The following is an 11,213-nucleotide window of genomic DNA, read 5'->3' on the forward strand; positions in this document are numbered from 1 at the left end:
GGCTGGAGGTGAGAGGGCAGAGTGGGAGCAGAGAAGTGGAGAGCAGCTGGTCCTCGATTCAACTCAGTCCAGGGCTGGGGGAAGGCACAGGGGGTGTGGGACAACACCTCATCCTCCAGGAGTTCCTGGTCGCCTGAGGCTCTGAAGCCCCTTGTGTTACACAGTCAGCTCTGTACCCCAGCAGCTGGCTGTGCCCCTCATTCTTACAGCCCAGCTTTACAGGGATGTTCGCGAAGCTGTGGCCCAGGCCTAATTTTAGGTTGTGATTTTTCAGATAAATATGAGTATTTTTCAATAGTTAAAAAATTCTGATGGTAGGCAACTAGGCAACTCTATCTAGAAACAGAGGGTGTTTTATGAACAAACATACTTAGGAATTTTTTCAAGTAGTCAATGCTTGAGTTCAAAACCTAAAATGATATACAAATGTATACATGTGAAAGTCTCTTTCCACTCCCAGGCATATAGATAAGCACTTACTAGTTTCTTATGTATGTACCCTTCTGGTGCTTAAAAAAAAAAATTCTGTTATAAATACAGATGGATATATATGGGAAAGACTTGTCCTGGGTTTCTCTCTGGAAGTTGTTGCCCCCCCCCCCCACCCCCCCCCGCCCCGCGGAGGCCTGAAGAAGCTGAAGTTCTATTTTATGAGCCCAGCTCCAGCTCTGTGAGTCTTCCCCTGACCTGAAGTCTTTCGTGGGGACCTGGGCCCTCAGAGTTCTCAATGTTCCGCTTCATTTTCCTGGGCAGGTCCAAAGTTTCCAGGCCTGGGAATGAACGCCCTGTTTCAGTGGAATACTCCAGTTTACTGAGACTGGGAAATTCTGGGGTCAGCTGAGTTTTCACATGCATCCCATTCATCCAGGTTCTCTTGGGCAGAGGTCAACCCTGTTGGTCTTTTGTTTTTGTAAATAAAGTTTTATTGGAACACAGCCACACTCATTTGTTACATATTGCCTGTGGCTGCTTTTGCTTTACAACAGCAGAGCTGAATAACAGAGAAAGGATGGCTTTCAGAGCTACACATATTTTCTACCTGGCTGTTCACGGAAGACTTTCGCCAACCCTGCTGTAGGAGGTGAAAAGCTCATGAGCACATTGCTCTGCAGTGCTTTCCAGTGGTTAGGGAACCTCATGGGGGCCCCTAGTGAGAGACCATCATTTCAGAGAAGCAATGGCTCAGTCAAGAACTGTGGGAATTATCCTTGTTCCTCCTTCCCCTCAGCCTATCCCTGTCCCACATTCAATTCAGCATCAGGCCTGTAGATTTTTCCTCCCAAGTCTCCTTCATTCTGTCCATTCTCTCCATCTCCATCTTCATCATTGCTTTGTCTCTTGCCTAGATCACCTTCCTAAGCCTTCCTCTTCTTCTTGTTTTTGCTCCATCTGTTCTTCACAGAGCAGCCAAAGTGATCTTTGTAAAGTAAAGATCAGGTCAGGTCACCCTCCTGCTTAAAATCCTTCAATGGCTTATTATTGTTCTTAGGATAATGATCCCAAAGGTGTTATGCAGACACCATTTCTCTGCCAAAGTGCTCCCCAGCCTCCCTTCTTTTCCAAAACACTCCCCATTCTTCTGGTGTTACCTTGACCATCACTTCCTTGGAGAGTCTCTCTTGACCTCTCTCACAAGGTAGGGCCTCTCAGGCTCTTGCAGCCCTGTGCTCATCCCCACGTGGGACCTTGTCTCATCACAGCTGCCATTTTACATTTATTTATGTAGGTTTTTTTTGGTGGGGGGGCCTTTTCCACGAGAGGAGGAACCCATATCTGACTCTGCTGACCACTGTGTTCCCAATGCCTTGCACAGTGCCTGGCACATAGTAGACCCTCCATAAATATTTATCAAATAGATAAAGGATGAATCACGTCATCCCAGCCACCTCTGGGTGATGGGAGAGATTCTGAGGTTTTAGGTGCCAGAGTCTCAACTTCATCCCTTGAGAGTCATGTTTATCAGAGTGAGTTGGCAGAGCCAACTTAGGCTGATGCTGGCTGAATGCCATTTGGAGACAGCAGCTGCTGAATTCCTTCCAGTTAGTGTCTCCAGTCCCAGACAGGGTGTACCAGCCTCCAGACTGTGTCCCAGAGATCAGTCATACCAAGAGGGCTGCTTGTCACATTTGCTCCCAGCTCCTCCGTGCCTGGTCTCCCCAGAACCCAACCAGTGAAGATGCTTAATGAGGAAAGAGAGACAGGTGTGTTGGTGCCAGGCCCTGCCACTCCCTTCGCTATCTGTTAAGTATTCCATGGGATCCAGACACAGAATTTTATTTGTTTTTCTGGACCTAAGCTGCCCCCTGACATAGCCAGTGATTGCTTTTTTAAAACCACGAAGGGGAGCTAGGTCCTTTCATCTCCTGATAAGGTGCCAGGTGACAGAGAGATCAGCATCCCAACACATAAATCTGCAACTAATCCTTGGGAATCAATATTTTTCATTAAGAACCTGTGAGAGTTGGGCCATTATGGGGAAAATCTGTTTAGGTTGACACCTTGATGAAGTTATTCAGTTCAGGGGCTTAAGTCATTGAAAGGTAATAAAGAGCACAGAGCAATCTCGGGGCTGGTTAGGGGAGAAAACGATGGGAGTATTGAGCTTCAGTTCAGTGAAAAATGACCTGCTGATTTATTGGGGAATGATGGGGTGCTGGCCTCCTGAGCAGGCTGGGCCAGACACAATCAACATGGCAGCACCTCACTCTCATTGCTTCTCACCATCTGCAGTCACTGCTATTTATAATCTATCTGGCAGTTTTAAAAAAAAGTAGTGGGGAAATATTTAGGGCTCTTGGGATATTTCCATTTCCTACCTTCATACCACTCTTTCCCATTTTGGACTTTCTCCTATAGGTCATGGGAGATAGGGGCATTGAAGTATTATAAACAATCACTAGCCTGCTTGACCCACCATCCAGCTCGTCTGTCTTTGGGTTTTCCATCCCTGGTTTTATGTGCTGGAAGGTCTCCTCATTTGGGCAACTCCTTTGGACCTTGAAGTTGATCTCCCATGGTTATGCAAACCCTCCCCTTGGCACCACAGTCTCCCCTTTCTGTTCCACTCTCAACTCTGGACACCATCTCAGTTTCTGTTCAGGGGCAGCTCCATGGCCTAGGGCCCATCAGGAACCTCACACCAACTGGACCATCTCTGTGGTGCGGTCCCCAGGTGGAGATGATGGAGACGAGACACAAAGGTTGGGAGACACAGATGTAGAGAAGTTTTCTGGTGAAGTGGTAGAAGCTTTAAGCTCTTCTTACTGCTGGCCACAATTTTCTAGAAGGAAGACATGAGGTTTTAGAAACTGGCCAGGGACTCTTAAAAGGATAGCCAGACACGGTGAGAGCCCTGCAGAGCACGCAGTCTCACCAGACCACACCATGGTGTGATTTCCTCCACCTGTGCTCAGCCTGCCTTGCGGAGGGAAGGAGAAGGCATGGTTGTGGGGAGACTTGTTTATATTCAGCCCTGTGTTATTCTGCCACATGTTACAGTTATCTACTTGTCTATTTAATCTACCTGATTAGTCTGTTGGGGACATTAGAATCCACATCTTATTGATTCTTGTATCCCCGGAGCCAGACACAAAGCCTGGTACCTGGGCAGGTGTTTAATGGACCTGGGTGTTTGATGACTATTTTCCTTCCAGTTCTAAACTCGAATGGTTTTTTATTTGTCCAGTGGATCTCAGCCTTCTAAATTCTGGGTACTCAATTCATCCTCCATATCCCCTCCCCCGAGACTCACTTAAAGGATCTAGTCTTTTACAGCCATTTATTTATTAATAGCCATTAATTTATTTAGCCATTTAAAAATCAGGCATTCAATAAGACAATAAATCACACCATGAAAGAGTAGGCACACGAAACACACATATACCCAGCATTTACCTCCACACTCAACCAGTCTGTTGGTTTTGGTTAGCCTTATTCTAGTGCTATTGTAGCTAAATGTCCCAGTTTCACTAGGGATTTGTGACCCACAGGAAATCACTTGTGGGTTCCCTTCCCTCTTCCTCCAGGTGGCAGCATGGAGTAATGGTTAAACCCCTAGATTTTGGAATCAGTTTTCCTGGGCTCAGATCTTAGCATTGCCGCTTACTAGCGGGGTGACCTTGGGTGAGTTATTTAAACTCAGTTTCCCCGCTATAAAAAAGAGGAGTGGGTGGGATAATAAGTAAACCATCTCAAAGAATTGCTACAAGGCCTTTTACAAAGAACTTAGAATATAATGGGCATTTCATAAAGTCTAGGTGATGGAAAAATCACGCAGATATCTGTGCTCTGGGACCTCCATATTCAGGGACCTCCTCATAGACGTCAAGAAGCCCCCAGTCATCCAGACCCTCCGCCGGGAGAAACTGAGTATTGCTTTAGCGTTGCTCCCGGTGATGGAAATCACGGGGAAAACGAACGCTTGCTTACTGCTCTCTGGTTCTGTGTGTATTGATCAGCGTCGCGGGGGTGGGAATGGGGTACTGTTCTAGAAACACTCACTTTGATTCCTCAAATAAATCCCCCCCAGGGTCCTGCTAGGAAACTAATTGGGAGTTGATACTGATGAATAAATGTGCTGCCGCCGCCTGAGGAATTGACCACGCCGGCAGATGGCTGGAGCATGAGAAACACTCTGTCGCGGCCTTCCAAGGGGCCCATCAATAATAGATGGGCTCCGGCCCTCCGAGAGGGAGGCATTGCTGCTGCAGGTATGAATTATGGATGCCGTTTAGGGTAATGCGGATCCATCTCAAAGGTTCCGCTCAGTTTATGTGCTAGTAAAAGCCGGCAATTTGCTTGTGTTCCAGCTATAATTTGCGCTACATTAAGGGACCCTCCTTTCCATAATGGATGTACGGTTGGACGCAGGCGCAGTCAAGCCTCGAGGGCAGTGCCCCCTGGCGGGATGCGGCGCACGGCCAGGTGTGGTCCTGCGCAGCTCATCGCCGCGCTGGAGACCCTTGGGTGTGCAGGCAGATGGAGGCCTTCAGCTTCTCCGAGATTCTAGGAAGAAGTCTCACGCCCTTCTGTGAGTCACCGGTCAAATGCAGTGGATGTTTGTCCGGAGACAAGCAGGGGAAAAAAGGCCTATGGGTTGCTGGTCTAGACAGAAAGACACCCAGGTTTTGCGAGAGAAGCAGTTGGTGAGATGATGATGGAACCAGACTGCCCAGGCTGAATTCTGGCTTTGCCGTTTCCAAGTTGTGTGCAAATTGGCCTTTTTTTGTGTGCCTCTTCGCCCCAAATAACAGTAACCGTGCTGACTACAGAGAGGCTGAAGCCAGCGCAAGCGCGTGAAGGCCAATTGTTGAATTATCAGGACTGTTGTGAGCTGGTTGTTAAAAAAAAAAAGCCATTATTAAAAATTAAATTCTATAAACTTGGAGTTAAATTATATTAAAATCAAAGCAGTAAGACCTCAAAACTCATCAATTCCTAATCATTTGACTTCATTTTACTATTATATATGCCCTTGAGGCGATTTCTGTGTGTTGCATCTGGTTGGGGGCAGCGATCAGACATGCTAGTGGGCATCTCTTCCCAACTCTGAGGTCCAGGGCTCCGTACTGGCATTGTGAAACTGGTGGTGGAGGGAATGTTTATATCAGACACATAGGCAAATGTTTCCCCTGGGAACTGGTTGTTAAAATTTTCAGAGCACACCACTAGTATTGACCTAATAAAATTGCTTAGAGGATTAGCTAGTTAATATGTTTATAACTGCTTTGAACAAGGACTGGCACATCGTAAGCACCACATAAAAACTGGCTATTATTTTTTCATAGGTTTTTCACAAAATTTGCTAGCACAGATCAAAGTGTGTATGAGTGGAGCCCTCTGAGGAACCACAAGCCTTTCTTCTTTTCCAGATCCCATGATACAACAGCCTAGAACAGACTTACTAACTCTCCCCTTGGGGCAAGGATAAACTCAAATTTTGGAGAAAAGGGAAGTTTAGGTTTGCACATTTTCCTTAGCTTTTCAAGTACTTTCCTTTACAGTGGGCAGAGATTCTAGCAAGCTGACCTTGATGAAGGGTGGGCTTCTGGCTCTGTTACCTACTAATTTGAGGATATTATTTCACCTCTTCAACTCTTTGCTTGCTCAGCTGTCAAAAGAGGATAATAACAGTGCTTCGTGGATTTAATTCTAAAGATTCTGCGAGAGCCAGTATAACCTCTGGAATCTGATTGCCTGGGTTCATATCTTACCTCTAGCACTTGCTGGCTCCAATCTTTTAGGGGAAAAAATCTTTATTTCTGTTAGCTTTAGTTTTCTCATCTGCAAAACTAGGATAACGACACTTCTCTTGGTTGTTGTGAGAAGAAGTGGACTAGTATGTTTAAGCATGTTTACCTGGATATTATAAGTGCTTGGGTTTCCCAGGTGGTGCTAATGGTAAAGAATCCATTTGCCAGCACAGGAGACTTGAGTTTGATCCCTGGGTTGGGAAGATCCCCTGGAGGAGAGCATGGCAACCCACTTCAGTATTCTTGCCTGGAAAATTCTATGGACAGAGGAGCCTGGTAGGCTACAGTCCATAGAGTTGCAAAAGGTCGGACTCTACTGAGCAGCAAGCACACACGCGTGATAACTGCTTAATAAATATTAACAGTGACCATAGTTCCTACCTGGAAATTATGTCTCTCACCGCCCCTCGGGTGTGGAGGGGTGGTTAGGCAGATCTGAATGTTGCTGGGGAAGACTCCCCTTCCCTCTCGCTTGTGTGTTACCTTCCTCTGAAAACTGTATCTGACCTTAGCTGATGACCCTCCTGCTCTGATTCCACCCTGAGGAGGAGCCCTCTTGGATAGAGTGCAGCAAAGTGGTGCGCCCCTACTCAAACCTCTGAAGAAAAACCTCCCTGGAGCTAGTGTGAGGATTAAATGAGATAATGTAGCTGCAGTGGTGCAATTCATTAGGAATTTAATATGGCAAAATAGCCTGTCCAAGAATGAACTGCGTCTTGTTTCTCAGCTGGGGGCTCATCAGAAAAGGATGGGATGTTCTTTTTCTTCTCTTGCCCTGGAGGATAAGTGGGTCTTTGTGTCCTTTAAGTTTATACAGGCAGATCTCATTTTATTGTGCTTTGCCTTATTGCCCTTTGCAGATAGTGCTTTTTTTCATTTTTTAACAAATTCAAGATTTGTGACAACTCTGTGTTAAGCACATCTATCGACACCATTTTCCCAACAGCATTTGCTCACTTCATGTCTCTGTGTCACATTTAGATGATTCTCCCAACATTTCAAACTTTTTCATTGATATTATGTTTGTCATGGTGATCTGTGATCAGTGACCATGATTCACTGAAGGCTCAGATAATGGTTAGCATTTTTAGCAATAAAACATTTTTTAGCTCATTCAGAAGCCTAGTGTGCTGCAATCCATGAGTCTGCAAAGAGCTGGATGTGACTTAGTGACTGAACAACAAAACTGATAAAATAGCTTTATTTAATTTTAAAATGGCTTTCCATGTGAAAATTTCCCAAAGCTGGGAGTAACAGTCTAGAGCCAGTAAAGCATTTTTAAATTAGGTATATACATTGTTTTCTTTAGACATAATGCTATTGCACACTTAATAGACTTCAGTATGGTGTAAATATAACTTTTTGTATGTACTGGGAAACCAAAAATATTGTGTAACTAACTTTATTGAGATATCTGTTTTATTGCAGAGGTCTGGACTGAACCCCTAATACCTCCGAAGTATATCTGTACTTGAGATCCTAGGCTGTTGGATCCAGTTATCTGGGAAGGGTCTTCAGAGGGATTTGCTTAAAAGCAGTGTCTGGAGGTTGTCTCTAAAGAGATGCCACCCTGGCAGGGCCATAATATTACTTTCACCTTTCAACTTGAGAGCAATTCATATTGTGATATCTGTCAAGATGTTATGAGGTTCATAAGAGAGGCTCAGTAAAATTTCCCTTCATTTACCTGTGTATACTTTATTACATTTAATCTGAACCCCACATCAGTTCAGAGGTTGAGACCTAGGGCTCTTGAGCCAGGTAGACCCAAGTTCAAATCCTTGATCTACCACTTACCTGGCAGTATGAATCTTGGGTTCATGCACCTCAGTTACATCATCTGTAGAATGAGCATTAGAACAGCGCTGTTTGTAAAAAGGAAAGAACTCTTAGTCCGCTGCTTCAGATATAATAAATACTAAGTAAGCAACGGCTGTTGTTATTGTGTGCTTTATGAGTCAAGTAGGGCAAAATAAATTTCACTAAAGAAAGCAAGAAACAGGGGTTCAGAAAAGCCAAATGTCATCTTTGAGGTCAGGAAGGACTCAGAAACCAAACGCTCAGCTCTGTGGAATCTAAGCCAGGAGGGAACACTTTGTTCCCCCTACAATTTAAAGCCAGCGTTCCACCTGCCTGAGTGTTCCATGTTCCTCAAAGCTTTCCAAAGCTATAAATATTTCTGAGAAATTTGCTAGATCACAGTTTTTGTCTAAGCAGACCACTTTGATTGGCCTTGGCTCCTTTCTTGATTGTTCTGTTCCATGAATCCATTGTTTCAATTTGTTGTGTGGTTTCTGCTGGACTCTTACAGAACCACTTTAAGCTTAAAGAGGAGAGGAGGGTGGGATGTCAGTCTCCAGCATAACACAGACAGTGGAAGGACCAGTCTAATTTGGCTAGAGTTGCCACTGAATCTGCTGGGCTGTTGTTTTTAAAATTTAAGTGGTATGGGTACTCATTTAGTTATTTTTGGAGCCAGTTTTCTGATTATCAAAGCATTATGTGGCAATTATGAGGAAGTTGGAAGTCAAAGGTCCCATAATTTTTTTGAAGGTAAAACAGTCTAGTAAAAACCCAATTCCCCAAATCTCATTGGATTGTGAAAACAATTAACACCTTGTAGAATTTATAGCTTTTCCAATTAATTAATCAATAAATCAATTACCAGAAAATCTTTATTGAGTACTTGTTTTTGTGTGCTAGGGCCAGTCCTGTGATTGTGGTGAAAAAAGGAAATAAAAGCTCTGAACTAATAAAGTTTATACAGTCCTGGAGGGGAGACTAATCTAATGACAATGTGATTAGTGATCAAGGGTTTGGTCCTTAAGGTGGCAGGAGTTGGGACAGGCAATGTAGTATGAACAGGGAGACAGATGAGCCCCCAACAGGATAAGAAAGGTTTGTTGAAAAAATTTGGTGGGGAAATGTCCTGTTTTTTAGGCTACAAGTGAAGTAAAGATGACTCCATTCATTCATCCACCCACTCATTTATCCATCCATCTATACATCCAGTTAAAAATTTTTATTATACTTAATCTTTTGAGGTATAATTGACATAGAACAAACTGCACATACTTAAAGTGTGTAATTTGGAGATGAAAATTGCAACCCACTCCAGTGTTCTTGCCTGGAGAATCCCAGGGATGGGGGAGCCTGGTGGGCTGCTGTCTATGGGGTCACACAGAGTCGGACACGACTGAAGTGACGCAGCAGCAGCAGACCTGGAATTATACCAGTGAAATCCTCACAATTGAGATAATCGTCGTGTTCATCATCCTCAAAAGTTTCCTCTGCTTCCTTGTAGGTCTTCGCGTGCACCTCCCAGACAACCCACTGATTCTCCTTCTGTCAGTGCACATTAGTCTACACTTCCTACAGTTTTATAAAAATGGAGTAATGTAGTATGCACTTTTGTGGGGCCTGGTTTCTTTCACTCAGCATCATTGAGATTTATCATCTTGTAGCGTGTATCAATATTTTATTCTTTCTTACTGTTGAGTAGTATTCCGTTGCATGGATATATCACAGTTGGTTTAATTCACCTGTTGATGAATATTTGGGTTGCTTATAGTTTTTGACTATTAAAAATAAAGCTGCTATGAATATTCATGTACATATTTTTGTATGAATATATACTTTTATTTGTTTCTGGGTAAATTCCTAGGAGTAGAATGGTAGGTTCATATGGTAGGTACATTTTAAACTTTTAAAGAAACTGACAAGCTATTTTCTAAAGTAACTGTGCAATTTTACATTCTCAGCAGCAGTATATTTTCACCACATCCTCACCAACACTTGGTGTGGTCAATCTGAAGTTCTAACCATTCTAATAGGTATCATAGTGATAGGTGATTTTAACTTACATTTCTGTAAAGGCTAATTAATGACTGAATTTTTTTCTGTGCTTATTTACCAATTGTATGTCTCTGGTGAAGTTCTGTTCTATCAAATATTTTGACCACTTTTATTGGCTTGTTTTCTTATGATTGAGTTTTGTCAGTTCTGAATACAATCAGGATATAGATCCCTTATCAACTATTTGATCTATCAATTATATGATTCTCTCAGTCTACAGCTTGTTTTTTATTCTCTTAAAAAAGTCTTTTTGAAAAGCAAAAATTTTTAGTTTGATAAAGTCCAGCTTATCAGTTCATTCTTTTTTGGATCATGCTTTTGATGAGAAATCTAAAAAATCTTTGTCTAGATCAAGGGTCATCAACCTTCTTGGCTGAAGGACCAGTTTCATGGAAGACAATGTTTCCATGGACCTGGGGGTTGAAATGGTCGCAGGATGATTCAAGCCCATTTCAGTTATTATGTGCTTTATTTCTATTAATATTACATCAGCCCCACCTAAGATCATCAGGCATTAGATCCCAGAGGTTGGGAACCCCTGACTCAGATCACGCTTACAAAGGTTTTCTCCTATGTTCTAAATGTTTTACAGTTTAAAGTTTTATATTTAGATCTATGATATATTTTGAGTTAATATTTATATATGAGGTGAGGTATGGATGGAAGTTCATTTTGTTTTTTGCAGATCGCTATCTCATTGTTCTAGTACCATTTATTGAAGGGATTATCCTTTCTCTACTGAATTGACTTTGGGATTTTCTTAAAAAACCAGTTATTTGTACATTGTGTATCTATTTATGGACTCTATTCTGTTTCATTGATCTATTTCTCTATCTTTATGCCAGTTCACACTGTCCTGTTTACTATCGCCACTGGAATGCAAAAGTAGGAAGTCAAGAAACACCTGGAGTAACAGGCAAATTTGGCCTTGGAATACGGAATGAAGCAGGGCAAAGACTAATGGAGTTTTGCCAAGAAAATGCACTGGTCATAACAAACACCCTCTTCCAACAACACAAGAGAAGACTCTATACATGGACATCACCAGATGGTCAACACTGAAATCAGATTGATTATATTGTTTGCAGCCAAAGATGGAGAAGCTCT

General features: G+C 43.0%; 1 long non-coding RNA gene across 1 annotated transcript in view; it reads right to left on the bottom strand.

Moving 5' to 3' along the window:
- Positions 1 to 5,042: 5,042 nt before the first annotated feature.
- The window catches only part of LOC104986569, a 16,897-nt gene continuing 10,726 nt past the window's right edge, over positions 5,043 to 11,213 (bottom strand). Inside the window, exons 2-3 of the long non-coding RNA XR_825048.1 lie at positions 8,049 to 8,116; positions 5,043 to 5,332 (exon numbers count right to left, since the gene is read on the bottom strand). This is a non-coding gene — a long non-coding RNA (uncharacterized LOC104986569). The remainder of the gene's footprint in view (positions 5,333 to 8,048; positions 8,117 to 11,213) is intronic.

This window comes from Bison bison, unplaced genomic scaffold (assembly GCF_000754665.1).
Source record: "Bison bison bison isolate TAMUID 2011002044 unplaced genomic scaffold, Bison_UMD1.0 scf7180017864072, whole genome shotgun sequence".
Lineage (NCBI taxonomy): Eukaryota > Metazoa > Chordata > Mammalia > Artiodactyla > Bovidae > Bison > Bison bison.